This window comes from Triticum dicoccoides, chromosome 4A (genome assembly GCF_002162155.2).
Source record: "Triticum dicoccoides isolate Atlit2015 ecotype Zavitan chromosome 4A, WEW_v2.0, whole genome shotgun sequence".
Taxonomy (NCBI): Eukaryota; Viridiplantae; Streptophyta; class Magnoliopsida; order Poales; family Poaceae; genus Triticum; species Triticum dicoccoides.
Window position 1 is genome coordinate 683,013,142 of NC_041386.1, and position 8,440 is coordinate 683,021,581.

The window sequence follows — 8,440 nt, forward strand, 5'->3', positions numbered from 1 at the left end:
TTCCCAAAGGTCTTACTTGGCTCTTTATTGAAACAAAAGCTATAAAACATGATTACTACTGTAGTTTAATCATGTAGACACACAAAAACAGTAAGGGAAAATATTGGGTTGTCTCCCAACAAGTGCTTTTCTTTAATGCCTTTCAGCTAGGCATAATGATTTCAATGATGCTCGCATAAAATAAAAGAGTTGAAACACAAAGAGAGCATCATGAAGAATATGACTAGCACATTTAAATCTAACTCACTTCCTATGACTAGGGATTTTGTGAGCACACAATTTATAGGAACAAAAGTCAACTAGGATAGGAAGGCAAAACAAGTATAACTTCAACACTTTAAGCACGTAGAGAGGAAACTTGATATTATTGCAACTCCTACAAGCACATATTCCTCCATCATAATAATTTTCAGTAGCATCATGGATAGCAACTTTGTTCTCATACTAAATTGGAACCTCTTCCAAAATAGTGGAATACTAACTAAAGTTGACACTCTTCCAAATCCAATTTCATAAATATCGTACGAAGATTCAACACCCTCCAAGATAGTGGGATCACTAATTCCTAAAGTTGACACTCTTCCAAACCCACTTTAAATTATAGTATTATTCCTACTCCAAAATATATAAGTGAAGTTCCTGGAGCACTCTACAATTAATATAGACTAGCCAATATCCAAGCTCAAAATATAAAAGTGAAGCGCACGAAGCATTCTATAAAACCATACTCAAACGATTTAGGTGAAGCACAAAGAGCAATTCTATAAAATCACACTTAAAAGATATAAGTGAAGCACATGAAGTATTCTGTAAATCAATGAAGAGCTATCTCATACTAGCATGATTCTTAAAGAAAAATAAAAACACAAAGGACACAAATCATGTGAACAAAACAAAAACCGAGGTATACCGATATTTGTTGAAGAAGAAAGATGGGATGCCAACCGGGGCATCCCCAAGCTTAGATGCTTGAGTATCCTTTGAAATATTTACTTGGGGTGCCTTGGGCATCCCCAAGCTTGAGCTCTTGTCTCTCTTTATTCTTCTCACATCGGTAACTCCTCGTTCTTCAAACACTTCATTCACAAAAACTTAAACAAAAACTTGTGAGATCCGTTAGTGTAATAAAGCAAACTACCACTTTATGGTACTGTAGTTAACTCATTCTTTGTTTATATTGGTGTTAAACCTACTGTATTCCAAATTCTCTATGGTTCATACCCTTACATACTAGCCATAGATGCATCAAAATAAGCAAACAACACACGAAAAACAGAATCTGTCAAGAACAGGACAGTCCGCAGTAATCTGGAAGTTAAGTAAACTTATGTAGCTCCTAAAATTATGAAATAAATATGAAAATTTTAACAATTTTTACAGAAGTAATGTGCAAAAAGTTTCAGACCCATTTGACTTTCCAGTAAAAAAATGTAATTTCATGCACTACAGCCAAAGTTTCTGTGTTTGTTCTGCACATAGTAAACAAGCAATCTAATCATCCTACAACCATAGCTTGGCACATTATTTTTATAATAAAATGGTTGTATAAAAGGGGATAATTATTTACAGAGAAACTTCCATGAAAAATTCTACATTTTTTCCGTGAGCATGAACACAAGTGCTCAAGGTCGACCCTCACTTCTTCAATGCATAACTTTCCAATCACTTCTCTTTTTTGAAAAACTTTTTTTAGGCATGAGAGGCAAATAAATATTTTTTTGGTATTTTCATTCTTTAATTTTTTTTATGTTGACCCACAACTAAACAGAAACAAAAAGGAAAAACAAAATCTACTTAGTGAATAAAGCAAACAACCCCACGCTATTGCTCCCCGGCAACGGTGCCAGAAAAGAGCTTGATAATCCCCAAGTGCATGGAATCATCGTAGCAATTCTCAAAGGTGGAAGTGATAAGTATGGAGTGTCAAACCCACGAGGAGCTAAAGGTAAGATCAATATTCTCTCAATCCCTATCTTCCACTGATACGACTCTACGTGCACCGAACGTTTGCTTCCAACTAGAAACGAGAAATAAAACTACGTTGTGGGTATGAAGAGGATAACTTTGTATGATATCGGAGAGCTAAAGTATAAAAGTAGGTGCTGTTAACATAAAGTTAGAACATATTACTAAATATTATAAATAGCGAGTGTGGAATAATGGTGGATCGGTGTGCGGAATTGTCCTAGGAAATTGTTATCAAGACCGGTAGTCGTCATTGCAATTTCATATGAGGGAGAGGCATAAGCTAACATACTTTCTCTACTTGGATCATATGCACTTATGATTGGAACTCTAGCAAGCGTACGCAACTACTAAAGATCATTAAGGTAAAACCGAACCATAGCATTAAAGCATCAAGTCCTCTTTATTGCCATACGCAACAACCCCCTTACTCGGGTTTGTGTTTCAGTCACTCACCAACCCACTATAAGCGAATCATGAACGTATTGCAACACCCTACAGCGGGAACCCCTCACGCTTCCGCGACACAGAGGGCACCATAGGACAGCACCAAGATAAAACATGCAACTCATACCAATCTAGACCATCAATCAACCCAAGGACAAAATATATCTACTCAAAACATCATAGGATGGCAACACATCATTGAATCATAATATGCGGCATAAAGCACCATGTTCAAGTAGGGATTACAGAGGGGTGCGGGAGAGTGGACCGCGTAAAAGAGATGAGAATGGTGATGATGATGGTGATGTTGATGAAGACGATCACCGCGGCAATGATTCCCCTCCCAATGGCACTCCGGTGCCACCAAGGGAGAGGAGGAGAGGTTCTCCCCATTGTGCTTCCTTCTCCATGGCTTTCCCCCTCTGGTCCTTGGCCTTCATGACGACGATGGCCCCTCCGAGATGCTCCTCGATGGCCTCCGGTGATGATGGCCCACTCCGGCAGGGTGCCAGAGAGGGCCTAGATTGATTTCTCGTGGCTACAGAGGCTTGTGGTGGCGGAACTTCCGATGTCGGTTCTTTCCCAAAGGTTTCTATATTTATAGGAATTTTTGGAGTTGGTTTCACGTCAGGGGGGTCTCCGGGCTGTCCACGAGATAGGGGGGCATGCCCTAGGGGGGTGGGCGCGCCCCCACCTTCGTGGGCAGCTCGGGACTCTTCTGGCCCAACTCCGATGCTCCCTGGTCTTCTTTTGGTCCATAAAAAATCCTCAAAATTGGCACGTCAATTGGACTCCATTTGGTATTCCTTTTCTGTAAAACTCAAAAATAAGGAGAAAACAGAAACTGGCACTGGGCTCTAGATTAATAGGTTAGTCCCAAAAGTCATATAAAATGGCATATAAATGCATATAAAACATCATAGATGGATAATATAATAGCATGAATACTTCATAAATTATAGATACGTTGGAGACGTATCACACCGCTCCAGCACCGGCTAGCCAGCCAGCCTGGCACTGCATGCCTTGTCAGCTTGGATGCGTGTCAAGGCAGGATGAGGCGGTGACGAACGGGATGGGTTTTGTTGCCGTACCCGATAAAGTTGGAGGGCACGTAAGCACAACATTTAATGCGTTTTTCCTACAACATCAGCGATAAACTTGTACACTGTAACTACTTTACACCTCCTGTGTGCCACTGTGGCGATCCCTTTGACATATAAAAGGAGGCCCGAGGCGTACTGGAGGATGATTCGGACTTTTTGAACTGGGCGTGCATAGCAACTAGTCTAAGAACTCAAGAACACTAAATATACACCCAAAAGCAGGACTAGGGTTTTACGCTCCTGAGCGGCCCGAACCTGGGTAAAAATCCCTCGCGCTGATCACCAGACCTGCTCTTTGCGCAGCTCTCTCCCCGCCAACTGTAGAAGGGATCCTCGTGATCCCATAGGTGTTGTTTCCCCGACATCTTTGGCGCGCCAGGTAGGAGGGAGAAGTTGTGAAAATCTGTTCTTGTAGTTAGTGCACTAGTTTCTTCATCGTCATGGCTCTGAAGAAGAAGACGATCACGGCGATCGGTTCGTTTGGGGCCGGTCCGCCCGTGCCAGCACGAATGGGCGACGTGGCAGACGTTGGTGGCGGAGGAGATCAAGACCATCCACACCATCCTGATACCAGAAGCCAGGCAAGCGGCAGCGTCCGTAGCGGCGACGACGAACCGCGCGCTGCCGCATCCAAGGAGGGACCTGTTCTGCCTACGAGTGCTGCGAGGACCTCCAAGGGTAGGAAGACGACCCGCTGACGCACGCACTGCGGCCCCCCAGGTCGTGTGTGACGAACAACGCCTCGACATTGGTGACCCCAGGCGTCGTTGCGGCAAGAGCCCTCAGCATCATTCTCAAGATGTGCAGGGCCGACATGGACACGAAGATGCTGGTGAAAAGGGTGCGTGGCCGTGGAACCGTGATGGAACTCCTTCTAACATAGTTAGAAGTGCGAGCTTTCGTCGCGCTTGTCGCTGCCACCAACGCGAGCAGAACAATTGGCACGAGCGCAGCTAGTCCTCGACTTTCCTCCTGCTGCGGAGAAGCAAGAAGAGTGGAGGGCAGCTATCCAAAGCCTTAATGGCCACGCCAACAGGGATGGCTATGAGGAGGCAAGTCCCTCGCGGCACCGGACCACTGAGCCGGCGCGCGTTAACAGTGGAAGGGGTGGAGGCGCCGCAACCACGGTGCACTCCCCTCCATCGCGGTAGTGGCTGTCGCCAGCTCGTCGGGTTGACGCACGTGAAAATGTGTCCACGGCATCGTCCGATCCATGAGCACGTCGCGACCAACGTCAAGTTCTTCTTGAATGGCTCAAGGAGGACGCCATACCACCATCGAGCGGCGACGGGAGGCATGCCACCAATCTGATAGGCGTGCTGGGCCCACTGCATGTAGGCCTGCGCCGGAGGATGCTGATGTTGGGGAACGTAGTAATTTCAAAAAAATTCCTACGTACACGCAAAATCATGGTGATGCATAGCAACGAGAGGGGAGAGTGTTGTCCACTGTCAGGACCCCGACTCGATGTCACATTGATCTAGCCGGTAACACCTCATATCACTTTGCGGCCTCACGCACGGTATCCCCACGGGTGTCGCCTTACCTTTGCCCGGGACCGTTTGCGCCTTTTGGCTCACGTATATGACGGGGTCGCTAGCATCCATATGATAAGGAGCCCGGGCTGACATGACTAGTCGTAAACCCAAAGTGGCACAGACTTACAGGGACAGGCATCCATGACCCAGCATCGAACGTGTCGGTCATCAGCGAGTGAATCCAGGCTGTAGCACTGGGCTAGCAGGACTCCGGTGAACCGGGCTGTAGCAGGCTAACAGGACTCCGGTATTCATCGCGTGACATTTCCCCGCAGGGACAGACACAGGAACGAAGAAGGACACATGCCGGCCAGCCTAAGTGTTCCGGAGCAGTAGCAAGCTACCATGGCTCGATGGAAACACTAGGAGACATTTCCCGGTAAGAGAGGCTACTAAAGATAAACAACTAGATGGTCAGATCCCACACATACCAAGCATTTCAATAACATACACACAATATGCTCGATATGTGCAAATACAACATGGCATCACAACATGACTCTACGACTCAAGTAATTTATTCAATAGGCTCCGAGGAGCGAGATATTACAATCATGGGTCTCATGACCCAACAATCAGAGCATACAAGTCAAAGCACAAGCGGAAGCTATCATGTCTGAGTACAGACATCTATAAATGAAAAAGGCTGAGAAGCCTGACTATCTATCAGATCCTGCCGAGGGCACAAGATCGTAGCTGAGGTATCAAGCTAAACGTCGAAGTCCACGTGGAACTACTAGTGAGACTTAAGTCTCTCTGCAAAAACATAAAATAGGCAAACGTGAGTACAAATGTACCCAGCAAGACTTACATCAGAACTAACTACATATGCATCATTTTCAACAAGGGGATGGTGGGGTTTAACTGCAGCAAGCCAGCTTTGACTCGGTGGCTATCCTAAACTACGACTGCAAGCGACTCTTTTGAGGTGGCGCACACGAGTCCACATATTCACCATATCAATACACCACTATGGATCCGCTCCCGTCTCCCTACGAGAACGCCATCCATAGCACTCACGCTTATCTTGCGCATTTTAGAGTATCCACTTTCACTTGTCTATGAACTATGCAATGGGGTCCACGTTTCCATATCCGAGGAATCCGGCTATTCGAATAGATAATGATAACCCTGCAGGGGTGTACTTCTTCACACACGCTCTCGCCACTTACCGCCCTGTACACGTCATGTACCTCGGCAACCTTCAAGCGGAAGCCGGGCGAGGGAGTCGGCCACGACCTGACTAACCGAACAAGTCTCTAGTCCAGGTTTATCGCCTATTCGGGTTCCATCCGCAAGGAGATCCGGCCGGGGTGTCGCTTACGGCCCCAAACGATGTGTGCAGGGTTCCCAAGCCCACCAACCGGGTGCCACTTGGTACACCGGGCCACTGTGCCTAGTCTGTCCCAAGCCCACCTGTACCGGGTGCCACTTGGTAGACTACTAACACTACCTACAAACACCAGAAACTAGTTGCAACTCCTGGACAGAGATCATGTTGATTAATAAGTCGAGAGGGGCACTTAAGCATTCCAATGTGTGGTAGTAGCTGGTCATGGATCACAAACACAGAACTCAGTTCCTGAGGACGGCTGCAATGAGACAACCCACCATGTACTCCTACATGGCCTCTCACCGCTACCTTTACCAAATCGTGTTCACACACTTAGCTCACACACAGTAGGACATGTTTACACGCCTCTGATTCATCCCCGATGAATCAGACCTGACTCAACTCTAAGCAGTAGCAGGCATGACAAACAAGCATGAATGAGTAGGCACAACAGGGCTCAAACAACTCCTACTCATGCTAGTGGGTTTCATCTATTTACTGTGGCAATGACAGGTCATGCAAAGGATAAAGGGTTCAGCTACCGCAGCAAGTATGAAATATGTCGTTGTTGTCCTAATGCAGTAAAAGAGAGCAGGAGCGAGAGAGTGGGATTTTATCGGAATGAACAAGGGGGTTTTGCTTGCCTGGCACTTCTGAAGATAACATTGAGTCTTCATCAGTGTCAACGATCACATCATCGGTACAACGTCTATCGAGGGGGAACAACACCGGCAAACACAGAAGAAACACGATCAATGCAATGCACAGTATGATGCATGCTCATGACATGGCAATATGAATGTGTTTTGGGCTAATGCATCTAAAACCAGATTAAATGAAGTTGGTTTGAATCCAGGATTCAAATTCAAACTCCATATGTGGATATTTAAATGCCCTTTATTTGATTTGTGCTAAACAGCAGCTATAAGTTGTTCTAACATGCATCAAAATGGTACAGATGGATTCCTTGAATTGTTCTGATAATTTTTCATATATAAATTGTTACATTTGGAGTTACGGTTGAATTTCTATGAATTTTAGAAGTTTTAGCTATTTTCTGGAATTTCCTGAATATTTAGAATTAAAATAATTCCAGAAAATGAAATATGGCGTCAGCATGACCTCACCCTGACGTCATCAGGTCAACAGGGCGGTCCAGGTCAAACCTGACGTGTGGGGTCCACACGTCAGTGACACGGGTTAAACCGGGGGAGTTTAGTTTAGCTTAATTAAAGATTAGGGCACTAGGGCCCACATGTCAGTGTCAGCAGGGGGTAATTAAATTAAAATAAGCTAAACTATTTGACAGGGGGGCTGGCCCCACCTGTCATCGACCGAGGGGGGGTCAAACCCCTGGTCAGCAGGGCCTAACCCGCCGGCGGCTCGTCGCCGGTGGCAACAGGCGCGGCGGAGGGCGCGGGCTCGCTCCTCCGGCGTCCAAATGGACGGAGGAGAGCGGCTACGGGGAGCTGGAGCTCACCCGCGCCCATTTCAGCAAGCAGCAGCAGCTAGGGCGGCCGGAGACGATGGCCTCGAGCTCGGCAGCGGCGGCCGGAGCTCGGGCGTGCTCGGTTTTGGCGTTACACGGCACGGCGGGCGCGGCCGATGGGCTCTACGGGATGTTGGGGTCACCAGGAACACCCGGAGGCAACGAGCGCAGGCGGAGAAGCTCGGGAGCATGGAGCTCACCGGCCATGGCGGACGGCGGCTTCGGGTGCTCGTGGGGCGGCGGCTACAGGGCGCAATCGAAGGGGAAAAGAGGGAGGGGAGGCGTAGGAGCTCACAGCGGTGCCGTAGGGATGGTTAGCCGGCTCGGGGGCGCCGGAGTGGCCGAATCGACGGAGAAGATCCTCGGCGGCCGGCGAGGGGAAAACGTCGGGGGTGGCGTTCCGGGGCTCTTCTGGTCGCGTGACACGACGAGGAGGTCGAGGGAGGACCGGCGGAGCTTCCTGGGGCGTTGGTGAGGCTAGGGGTGGCCGGTGGCCATGGGTACGGCGACGATGGCGGCGAGCTCCGCTCGGTGGTGTGCGCGAGAGGGAAACAGAGGAGGG